Source organism: Hydra vulgaris, chromosome 14 (assembly GCF_038396675.1).
Source record: "Hydra vulgaris chromosome 14, alternate assembly HydraT2T_AEP".
Classification (NCBI taxonomy): Eukaryota; Metazoa; Cnidaria; class Hydrozoa; order Anthoathecata; family Hydridae; genus Hydra; species Hydra vulgaris.
The window spans coordinates 17,781,059-17,793,785 of NC_088933.1; the positions used below are offsets into that span (position 1 = coordinate 17,781,059).

General features: G+C 27.4%; 1 long non-coding RNA gene across 1 annotated transcript in view; it reads left to right on the top strand.

Annotated features, from left to right (window-relative positions):
* Positions 1 to 4,208: 4,208 nt before the first annotated feature.
* LOC100201670 (calcineurin B homologous protein 1) overlaps positions 4,209 to 12,727 on the top strand; it is a 73,177-nt gene continuing 64,658 nt past the window's right edge. The window contains exon 1 of the long non-coding RNA XR_010643819.1: positions 4,209 to 4,390. This is a non-coding gene — a long non-coding RNA (calcineurin B homologous protein 1). The remainder of the gene's footprint in view (positions 4,391 to 12,727) is intronic.

The following is a 12,727-nucleotide window of genomic DNA, read 5'->3' on the forward strand; positions in this document are numbered from 1 at the left end:
AATTCCCAGCATTTCTTAATTAAGTTCCGGCGTCTCTCTGACTGTTGACTAATGATTAATAGAGTAAACGTAACATCATATTAAATTTACAAAATTAAAACCATGTTTTAACAGTAAGCAAACTAATCAAGTAATGACAAAGGCAACTAAAAAAAAAAAAAAAGAAAAATTATGTTTGAAATTATAAAAAAATTTAAAACCATTTATGTTATTAACTGTTTGTTTATAAATTGTTGTTATAAACTGTTATTTATCTAAATATTACTTTAAATACATATACTATAAATCACTCAATGTATTACTATAAATAATATTACTATAATTAGAAAAATTTATACTTTACTTTGTTCTCAAGTGTATAAAGTAAAATTGAATTAACAGATATTAACACTGCTTGAAACTGAATTCTTGCAAGTAAGTTATCTGCTCGCTGAGCAGCATTTCTTACATTTCAACATAATTTTGATGTCTCCTATTATTATTTATACTAATAACTTTAAGCATAATATTATCCATTTCAATTTCACTATTATCATTAAACATATTACCAATAATATTATTATTGTTAATTGAATAATGAATAAACGTAAAACAGTCATACAAATTGTGATCTTTTCTCATCAAAGACTATATTTCAACTTAAAATTTATTGTAAAATTGAGGTACACGATTTCAAACCAATGTTGCATGTTCAGGATTGTGCACCAATTATGCCATCTCTTGGGAAAAAAAAGTGAATAAACCTTAGGATCTAAGTTAGCTGACATTCTCAATAAAACTTCTAAACTATTTGGGTAAATAACTTCCCTGGAAGCAGCTGCAGCACTCTCTAACGAATACAGCAACTTCACTATACTTTGCAAATGAAACATTAAAATATGTAAGTAAAGTTGATTGCAATGTTATTTCTTTCAAAAATTTACTGCTGCAAATGGGTCAGAGAAATACAGTTGATAATGTTGGGGGAATATCTTGATCTGGCCTAAGATTACCTAAACAATGAAAAACTTGACCACATTTTTTAAAACATGGCGGCCTACGATTTATAGGTTATACCACATTATCAGTAAATAAAGCAAAATAAAGACATAACTTTCTTAATGATATAACTTTCTTGCAGAAATAGTGAAAATGGAAGCAAAATTACCTTTCTATAATGGCAACATAAAAAATGTGTTTCATTAAGAAATCTTTTAGCACAGCAATGCTGACAGATCTGGATTATTTCTCCTAAATAAATATAATCTAGAATAGTATCTATATATTGTATATATATGTATATAAAATAAATATACATATTGTATATATATATAATATATTTTATATTAGCTCTATTTTATATAAACTTAGCTCTATTTTATATAAAATATATATACATATTGTATATATGTATGGATATAGATATATAGATACATATTGTAAATTTATATATTGTTTTTATATTTTTTCTTTGATAGAGAAAAAGTTATTATTTTGTCCATACAGTTTCCTAATATGGTTAGAAAATATAAACGTCTAACTAATCCACAATCCTGGGAAAAATATTCAATGAAAGCAGCTATTGAATCAGTAATGAAGAAGGAAATGGGGTATAAGAAGGCATCGTTAATGTTTTGTATCCCAACAATGACACTGCGAGGCAGAATAAAAAGACTTCAGCAAGGGAGTTTAGAACTAAGTACCGTAAGATTGGGTGGCTTTGGCCCATTTTGCACCTTAATGTCTATTGCATGAAAGCCACAAAAGTTATTTCCTCAAACACTAAGTACTATTAGAAGTACATAGAAAGGACAGTTAAAACTATCTGTCTCCCATTTGAAAATTATTTATCTATTTATCTTTTAGGTGGTTTAAATGGTGGGTCAAAGTCGCCCTGTGTGTTAGGGTGACTTTGGCCCAACCCTGTAAAAAGGGACTAAAGGAAGCAAAACAACAATAAAAACAACAATATTTAGGCAAAGAAAATAAATTTACAAAAATAAAGTGACAAAAAAAGATTTAGTAACAAAGTTCTTGTATACAGTAAATAAAATATAGGTACAAACTAAACAAGTATAGGTAACAAGTACAAAAAATAATTTAGGTATAAAGTAAACAAAAATGACTAAATAAATGTTTTAAAAAATTTAGTGAAAAAGTTCTGGAACTGAATAAATTCCTCTTTTCGAAATTTTCTTTGGTTCCTCAATAAAATTGACTATTTCAGACTGGGGAAAAAAAAGTTACACTGTTGGTAGTGACCATTTCCAGTTAATTCTATTTTTTTCATAATAGTAATTTCTGCTCCATTTTTTCTTAATTTTTTCAACTGCAAAAAAAAAATTTCGAAAGTTACTTTAAAATTATTCAATAGTTATTACATTAAATAATATTAGTTATTTAAATAATTAGTTATAAAGTTTACTAATTGATTAGCTAAACATAAATAATTCAAAATAAATAAACAAATCTGTCCAGGATTTAATTCTCCATTGCATTTAACAATTCTCTACAAGATTTAACAATTTCTCCTTTTTATAAACATTTTTTGTTTTATCAATATTTTGAAAGTTCTTTTTGCCTAATGCTGAATGATCTAAAGATTCTGTATGACTTTTTACGACTAAACTTACATCTGCAAAAATTAGATAAGAAGTCTCAGTAGTTCCAGTATTTGTACTTGGGCCAGCAAAGTCAATGTCGTTGGTCTCAATTGTATTTATAATACTGATAGGTGTATCTACATTATTTGAATTTAATCTATTATTTTTATTTATAACACAAGATGATATATCTGTTGAACATAAGCTTTTACCTGGGACAGCACATACTTTACCTCGCTTTGGTTTTTAGAACCATCTGAGGAATCATCCAGTGACTTACATAAATGATCTAAAAATGATTGGCTTACTAAACCTACATTACAATATGGTAGTCGTGAAAGCAATCGAGACTTGTCTAATGGAAAAATTCCAGTTTTGCGAAAACCAGCTCTAAGGTTATCATTCCCATGTTCATTTTAGTTGGCAATTAAGCAGTCTAAAAGTCTAGGAAATTCATCTTTAGGAAGAGAAGCAACTCTCCCTCCTTTTCATTTCTCCTTCCATTCACATAATATTTTGCGCCAGTTAATCTTCATAGGTCTAAAGTAGGCAACATCTAATGGCTGCGTGAGATGTGTAGAGTTTGCTGGTAATGCTACAAATCCTATGTTATTGCTTTGACATGCATCCAGTACTGCAATGCTCAAATGTGAAGATACATTATCACCTATAATGACACTTCCTCCTTTAGCCTTCTTAAGTCTTGGAAGAAGTAAAGAGAAAAACCAGTCCTCAAAATATGTTGAGTCAAACCAACCACTTTTTGATCTGTTATAACTTGCTTTTGGTGGCCCATGTTCCATCCATGTATTCCATAACAACTCAGCTTTGTAAACAACATAAGGTGGTAGCAATTCACCATTAGCATTGCCACGAAACATTACAGAGAACGAGTTCTTTCTATAATTATTTATTATATATTAAGATTGGTTTCATCATAATTCCATATATTATCAGGTGATATATTACTTATTTAATAGATTTATAAAGTAGTTATCAATCACAGTCGTTCCTATTTCTGCTCTCTTTCGCTTTATGTTGCTTGCAAATCTTACTGTGTTCTGGATTTCTTTTTAAATAGATCATATCCAATTGCCACCTGGAAAATTATTTTTGAACTGAGGTATAACGACGCCTTTTTTCTCTAAATACCCTTTAACTATGCATCTTAAATCATATTTATCAACAGGAAAACCAAATTCAGATGATTTTATTGAATATGCCTTAAACATGTCTTCTTCTTTTGATGTAAATATTTGCTGACCACAATACTTTTTAGGATATGTCTGTTATATATATATATATATATATATATATATATATATATATATATATATATATATATATATATATATATATATATATATATATATATATATATATATATATATATATATATATATATATATATATATATATATATATATATATTATATATATATATATATATAACAGACAGTTTTATATATAACATATATATAACAGAGAGTTTTTTATTAAACTACCGAAGTTTTAAATTAAACTCATTTTCCAGTAAAGAGATGAAAGTGAAGCAAAGGAAATGTTGATGCGCAAATTTTCAAAATGTGGATGCGCAAATTTTTAAAAGTAAACATCACTTTTTACTTTTGCATTAGTTAATCTCAAATCGGTTCGTAATATCAATTCGTTTCAAAGATAAAGAAAACAAATGAAAAGTAACTATTAAAGTTAAATCTTGTGTACTATAATCAGTCGACTAATGGGTTCAAAATGTTCTTTACAACTAGAAGAAAGTGATATAGATGAAATTCAAAAAGAAACCGGATGTATGTATATGAGCTAGTATTTAAAATAGTATTCCAAAGAAGCTTTGATATAAATTGCATTTAAACACTTAATAAACATTTTAATATATTGAGTTTATTTGTCTTCAAAACAAAATCCATATATTTCACACTAAATCAATGTATATAAAATAATAAATTTATGTATAGATAAATTATGACTAAATAATATTAGGTACGTAACATGAAAATTTTAAATTAGTTAAATACTTGATTTTTAGTTAGAATCATTAGAAACCCCATAAAAACAGTATTTTAGAAATAAAGAAATTATCGAATCGAAAAATTCTACTAAAAGTTACGTGCTTTTTAATAGCAAATTTTTGATATATGGATTTGTTGAAGAAACTGTGATCAAAGTTTAGTATTCTTTCACCTAAAATGTTATAACTTTTCTAGTTCTTGTCTAAATGCTAATAACTTGGTATTAAATAATAATAAATAATGAGGAAATATTCAAAAATTCATTATTTAAGCTACTTAATGGCAAAAAACTACTTTAATGGCAATATTTTAATTCATATTGTAAATTCAGATTTAAATAGAACAATTAATACTGAAATTTACAGAAATTTTATTTATTTTCATATGCTTAAAGGTTAACATGGTTGGAGCAGTCTTTTGTTAAAAACTTAATTTATCTTTTGCAATTTTATCCTAGTTGGTTTTATTGTTATGTTTAATTGTTATAGTGGTTTTATTGACACAATAAACATTGTTTATTTACATTTATTATATTTAATTACATTTAATTTTTGTTATATATATATATATATATATATATATATATATATATATATATATATATATATATATATATTGATATTTGAGTCTGTTTTGTATTATAAAAATAAAACAAAACTCATAGTCGTAAAAGAGTGCTCAATATTAAAAAGATACTTCAAATAGAGCGATATACATATATATTAACGAAGAAAAAACAACTTTTTCTATGGTACTTTAAGTTTCATGCCTATACGGCAATCATCAGCCATTGAATACAAATTCAAAAACAACAAAAACCGCTAAAATTACAAAATACTGTGTAGTGGGATCTTAACGTCGCTAAGAAAAAACAAAATATCAGCTAATCACCGGTGTCAAAAAAAGATAAGAGGAATTTATTCTTGTGTCTGCATTTTGAAATCAACTCATTTCGTTTATTTAACAAGTTATCACCTTTATATGTTAAAATAAGGAATTTTTCGTATAAACAAAGATTGCAAATTTTTGACGAAGTGTTATAAGGATTGCAACGTTTTACAATTTTCCACTTAATTAAGGGTGTAAACATTTTGACTTTTATGTCCCAAATTTCTTTAAACAATTCGGTATCATTTTTATATTTATTAATGTTAAAAGATTTTAGATGGTTAGCATACCGAAATTTAAATGGAGTTTCACATAAGCCAAAATATACTTTTTCTTTGTAGTCAGGTTCATTTGACGACACGGTCGCTTGATAAACGATGTTCTTCGACAAGCACTGATTGTTCATGGGACAGATGGATTTATTGACACAGTTGCATGTTTTTCCCTCATCTTTACCTTGGCTATATAATATCCTGTGATTGTGCGAATTAATGATGGACTTAATGTTTGGCATACATGAGTAGCTTATTTTTATGGTATTTCGATTAAATATCTTACGAAGTTTGTGGCCAACCGGAAAGTGCAGGTCTACCATGTTCAAAAAACGACTTCCTATTTTTGTTGCAACATTGGTACTGAAAGGTGGGTTGTACCAAATTATGTTTCGCTTGTGATTTTTGAATGGGATCTGTTTTTTATTTGAATGGTAGGCGAATTTGCAGATTTAACCTGATTTAAATAATGCATCTTGATAAGGAGGAATGGATTATTTAAATATATTTTTGTTAGAAGAATTGGTTGACAATCTTAGTTCGATAGTTTGAGGAAGGCTTTTTAGTATACTAGGAGGGTGGTTAGAGGCAGCATTTATATAACTGATGGAATTACCAGGCTTGCAGTAAGGTTGGAAAGAACTGTCATTAAGATTTAACGTTAAGTCCAGATAATTAACAATTTTAAAATTACAGCTGATAGATATATGAAGATCATTATTATTAAAAATTTTCACGAAGTGCTTTTTAATTTTTTCCATCTGTTGGCCACTCCGGTTCTTAAACACTGCTAGACCATCATCTCTATACAATCCGAATTCATCTTTATCGTAAGATTGTGATAATTGAAACAAGATAAATATTCCAACTAACTCACAAACTTCTGCGCCATCAAAGGCTCCCATGGTGACATCAAATAAGCCTCCACTTTTTTTAATCCAAGCTTCACCGTTGTTAAATAATAATGATTTCCTGGCATGGTATATTAACTTTTTTTCATCTTGTTTTATAATTAAGTATTTTTCAGCAAAGGCTATAGCGTTAATCAGTAAATTTTCATTAATTGAAGGATAAAAATCAGTTATATCGAAAATTAAGAATTTGTATAAATGTTTTTCTTGAATACTTTGAAACCAATCTATAACGTTCTGTGAGTTTAGCCATTGATTAATGCAAACTTTTTTTCTAAGATCACTATTTATTTTTGATAGAATAACTTTAGAAACTCTACCTACTTCGTTTTTTGCAGGATTTAATAGGCGAACTGTAGGGTTGTTTAAAAAATTATCCTTGTGGTCTTTTAGAGTGATAAAACAATTGGAGGTGCCATTTAGTTCAATTCTGTTGAAAACATCATGATTAGTTAAAAGGTGTTTGCTTTCAATATTTATTTGATCTTTCAGATTTTGGTCAGCCTTTTTATATGTAGATGTAACGGCGTTCTTAAGGAGGTGGTTATACTCTTCTTTGGAAATTTTGTACATATTAGAATATTGTTTATTAGAAAATTGTAAAACGTTGCAATCCTTATAACACTTCGTCAAAAATTTGCAATCTTTGTTTATGCGAAAAATTCCTTATTTTAACATATAAAGGTGATAACTTGTTAAATAAACGAAATGAGTTGATTTCAAAATGCAGACACAAGAATAAATTCCTCTTATCTTTTTTTGACACCGGTGATTAGCTGATATTTTGTTTTTTCTTAGCGACGTTAAGATCCCACTACACAGTATTTTGTAATTTTAGCGGTTTTTGTTGTTTTTGAATTTGTATTCAATGGCTGATGATTGCCGTATAGGCATGAAACTTAAAGTACCATAGAAAAAGTTGTTTTTTCTTCGTTAATATATATGTATATATATATATATATATATATATATATATATATATATATATATATATATATATATATATATATATATATATATATATATATACACATATATATATATATATATATACATATATACATATATATATATATAAGTTTTTTCCATATTTTGTTGACAAAAAGTAAAAATTAAAATGCAAGACCGGAATGTTTTTTTTTTATTAATTGATAGACTGCCTGCCCCAACCAAACCCTCAGTCGATGTAGCAGCACTCTCTTGCGGGTCAGGCTAAAAGATAGTAGATGTAGAAGCACTCCGTTGCGAGTCAGGCTATTTGTCAGTGGATATAGCAGCACTCCCTTGCTAGTCAGGCTACTTGTCAGTCGATGTAGCAGCACTCCCTAGCGAGTCAGGCTAAAAGATAGTCGATGTAGCAACAGTCCGCGCATGATTTACAGTAAAAAAAAAAAATGTTGGACGAAAGTCAAAAGTAATTAAAAGTGGCGTATGTGTTGGCGTAAGAATCACTTTTTCCTTCCGCTCTTCCCAAAGACTACAAACTATAGATCTATATTTATATATATATTTATATATATATATATATACATATATATATATATATATATATATATATATATATATATATATATATATATATATATATATATATATATATATATATATATATATATATATATATATATATATATATATAGTTCAATAGATTGTTGCATTTGGGAAGTACGGAAGGAAAAAAGTGATTCTTACGCCAACACATACATCACTTTTAATTACTTTTGACTTTCGTCCAATATTAGCTTGTTGTCAGAAAGTTAAAACCATTAATTTAATTACAAATTAATCGTTTTTTAAAAAAACCGCAAAAACGCAAATTTAATTGACCAGAATTTTTTTAAAAACATTCTGAATGTTTTTAACAATATAAACAATGTTTTTATTTTTTTTAATAAAATGTTTTTATTTTTATTTTTTTTATAAAATGTTTTTATTATTAATTTTTTTACTGTAAATCATGCGCGGAGTGTTGCTACATCGACTATCTTATAGCCTGACTCGCAACAAAGTGCTGCTACATCGACTGACAAATAGCCTGACTCGCAACAGAGTGTTCCTTTATCGACTGACAAATAGCCTGACTCGCAACAGAGTGCTGCTACATCTACTATCTTTTAGCCTGACTCGCAAGGGAATGCTGCTACATCAACTGAGGGTATGGTTGGGGCAGGCAGTCTATCAATTAATAAAAAGAAAATTCCGGTCTTGCATTTTAATTTTTACTTCTTGTCAACAAAATACGGAAAAAAATTTCTGACAACATATAAGAGTTTTATATATATATATACATATATTTATACATATATATATACATTCTTATGCCAACTAATATGTCACTTTTAATTACTTTTGACTTTCGTCCAACATTTGCGTGTTGTCAGAAAGTTAAAACCACTATTTTAATTACAAATTAATCGTTTTTAAAAAAAAACGCAAAAACACAAATTTAATTGACCAGAATGTTTTAAAAACATTCTCAATGTTTTAAAAACATTCTCAATGTTTTAAAACATTCTGAATGTTTTTAATAATATAAACAATATTTTTTTTTTTTTTTAATAAAATGTTTTGATTTTTATTTTTTTAATAAAATGTTTTTATTTTTACTTTTTTAACTGTAAATCATTCACAGAGTGTTGTTACATCGACTATCTTATAGCCTGACTAGCAATGGAGTGCTGCTACATCGACTGACAAATAGCCAGACTCCCAACAGAGTGCTGCTACATCAACTGACAAATAACCTGACTCGCAACGGAGTGCTGCTACATCGACTATCTTATAGCCTGACTCGCAAGGGAATGCTGCTACATTCACTGAGGGTTTGGTTGTGGCAGGCAGTCTATCAAGTAATTAAAAAAAAAATTCCGGTCTTGCATTTTAATTTTTCTTTTTGTCAACAAAATACGGAAAAACATTCTGACAACCAGTTAGGGGTTATATATATATATATATATATATATATATATATATATATATATATATATATATATATATATATATATATATATATATATATATATATATATATATATATATATATATATATATATTATACTGATTCACTCCCAACAAAGCTGCAAGCAACCACTATTAAGAGAAGACTTTTTGTCAAGACAAGAATATCAAGGTTAGTCATCAGCAACTTTAGATATAAGGTTGTCTAGATGATCATTAATGTAGATAAGAAACAAGACAGGGCCGAGAATAGATCCTTGAGGTACTCCAGAAGTTAATGGAAACGAATGGTAGTGTTGGCCTCGAGGATAACTTTAATGAAGCAGTTGGAAACAATTTGATAATCTTTTCTTTTGATAAAATTTTCTCAAATACACCATATGAAGCAAGCTTATGGAGAATATGAAGAGAAATTTTATATAAATCCAAAATTAAAATTGTAAAAAAATATATCAAAAAACTTACAGAAATTCATGTTTTTTTTTTAATATAAAATTTTCTACAATATAATCTCGTAGAATAGAATCTTGTTGATAATCAACTTTGATTTAGCTTTCCATACAGGATGCAAATAAAAACCATAGTTGCCCATTAATTTAAACCTCTGAACCAAATTAGCAAAATGGGAAAAGTTGAATGTTCCTTTTGCCATAAGATTATGTCTAAAAACTTGAACAACTAAGCATGTTACAAATTTTTGCAAGTGTCCATATATTGTACTGTATGAAAAAGTCTAGATAAATAAATCAAATAATTAGAAAAAAATGGAGAACGAAAAATAAGTTAAGAATAATAAATGAATCAAAAGGTGGTTAGGGAAACTCAGTAATAATAATAAAAATTTTTAAATTTTTTTAAAAATTAAGTTCATTATAGGGCTTTTTCTTATAAGGGCCTACTAGCGATATATATTTTTTTGACAAATATAACAAACAAACAATGTAAGACTAAATTACTACACAATATATAAATGCTCAAAGAGGTAAATAATCTTGATAGATTGCTTATTTCTTTGAGCATTTGAAGTCTGATATTAAATTGTCATGGTATTACATACTAATATATTTACATTATCAAACTTAAAGTTACTTTTTTCTGTTCTAAATACTAATTAAAATTAAAAAGCCTACTTACTAAACATCATCAGCGATACTGTGAAGCAGTTCCGTTTTCTCTTCATAAAATTTTAACCTTTTTAGTTGATTTCTGTCTAGTTAATTTAATTTCTAGAGTAACTCAATAATTTAATTAATTAATTTTTTAATCTTACTGAGAAGAATTATTCACGCGAAACATAAAATTGTTATTAAAAATATTAACTTTTTTATTTATAAAAAAATTTAACTTAAATAAAACTATAGCTAGTGTTAGTTTTATTAGAATCTTGTTAGAATTTTCGAGGCCGGGGACTATTTTTATATCGGAGGCCTTTTTATGTGCCACAGCGTAAAAATAACTAAAAAAAAGATCTTCTTGACTATTTCGAGGCCCTTAACATTGTGGGGCCCAGGACTATAGTCCCCTTTAACCCCAACCTTAATCCAGCACTGGAAATAAGACACGAGTATATAAATAAAAAAATATTAAACTCTTTAATAAGTAAAAGAACATTCATTTCCTTATTAAGCAATTGTAAGATGTTACTTTATGTAAAAAATGTCGCCTAGTTTTATAAAAAAATTGTAAAAGAGCGATGTTTTGAAAATATTTGTTCTAAATGTAATTTATTTTGCTTTAAGTTTTTTTCGCGTTAAAAGTTATTTACTTTTTCTAGTTTTTTTTGAATTGTCTCTAATCGGTCCAAATAATCTTTTTTGCGCTTTTTTTTTGTTATTTGAAATGTTCTCAAAACGACTAAACTATCTGGCTAGTTTTTCGCTACTAAATATTATTCCTGTGGTCAGTTAACGAGAGCGATCGCTCCTGCTTCCCGACCAAGTCTGCAATGATTGATAACTTTTTTCATTTTTATCAAATTGTATTAATAGGCAGGGTTGGACTGGCACTGAGGGGTCTGTGGGTGAGACAGATGGGGCCCTTATAGTAGCAAAAAATTTAGCAAAAATAAGTTAAACCCTTAATCACTTAGTTTTTTTGTTATAAGGGTATAGGAAATTTCTAATAATGTGCATGCAAATTTTCATATCTTTGCTGATGAACTCTGTCCAACAATTTATTCAACATGTTAAAAAAATAAATCCATATGCAAGGTTTTAAAAATATAGTAATTCTGAATTGCAGCATCTCACCACTTTGTTTTCTGCACATTATTGTCATGCTAAAATAGATTATGGTTATGACAACCAAATATGATTTGTATTTTATTATTTAAAAAACAAAGCCATTAACACAAAATCAAAAAATTAAAGATTTTAATTTTAGGTTTATAATTTTTTATATATTTTATTTTAATATAAATTTTTTTAAATTACATATAAAAAAATTTCAAATTTTTTTTTTTATCTTGAATAATATAAATTTTTTAAATTAACCCATTTTACCGAATTTAAAGCTGAACTCTAATTGTATTTTACTATATATTTTATAAATACAAAAAACTAAAATATAATTAATAAGAAATAACTTTATTTTAAGTAAAGTTTCCAGCCCCATTCAATATTTCTGAGCCTTTCTGGTTTGGAATCACTTGCTTCTAATAAGTCAATGCTTAATATTATAAATTTTCTGTATGTCTTAATAAAAGAATCGTTGTAAGGAGGGGGGCCCAAAAATAGTTTACTCTAATTTATACTATTATAATACTCTCTTACCACTAATAAATAATAATTTTAGGCTGCTTTACGATATCTTTGTATATTTTATTAAAGATTTCATATTTTAATTGTAGATGTAAGTACCATATTTATTGTATTGTCTTTGCAAAATTGAGCATACAAACAATAAATAGTTATTATTAATTTGTATTTTATGTGTTTTACATGTGCACTTTGATTTATAGTGATGCCCAAGGCCTTCAAACATGGCAGGGACCCTGGGAGGGGGGGGGGGGAGAATCCACCCCAACCTCCCTGGCTAGTCTGACTCTGTAAGCATCCAAATAACATAAGCATGCATAAGTAACACAA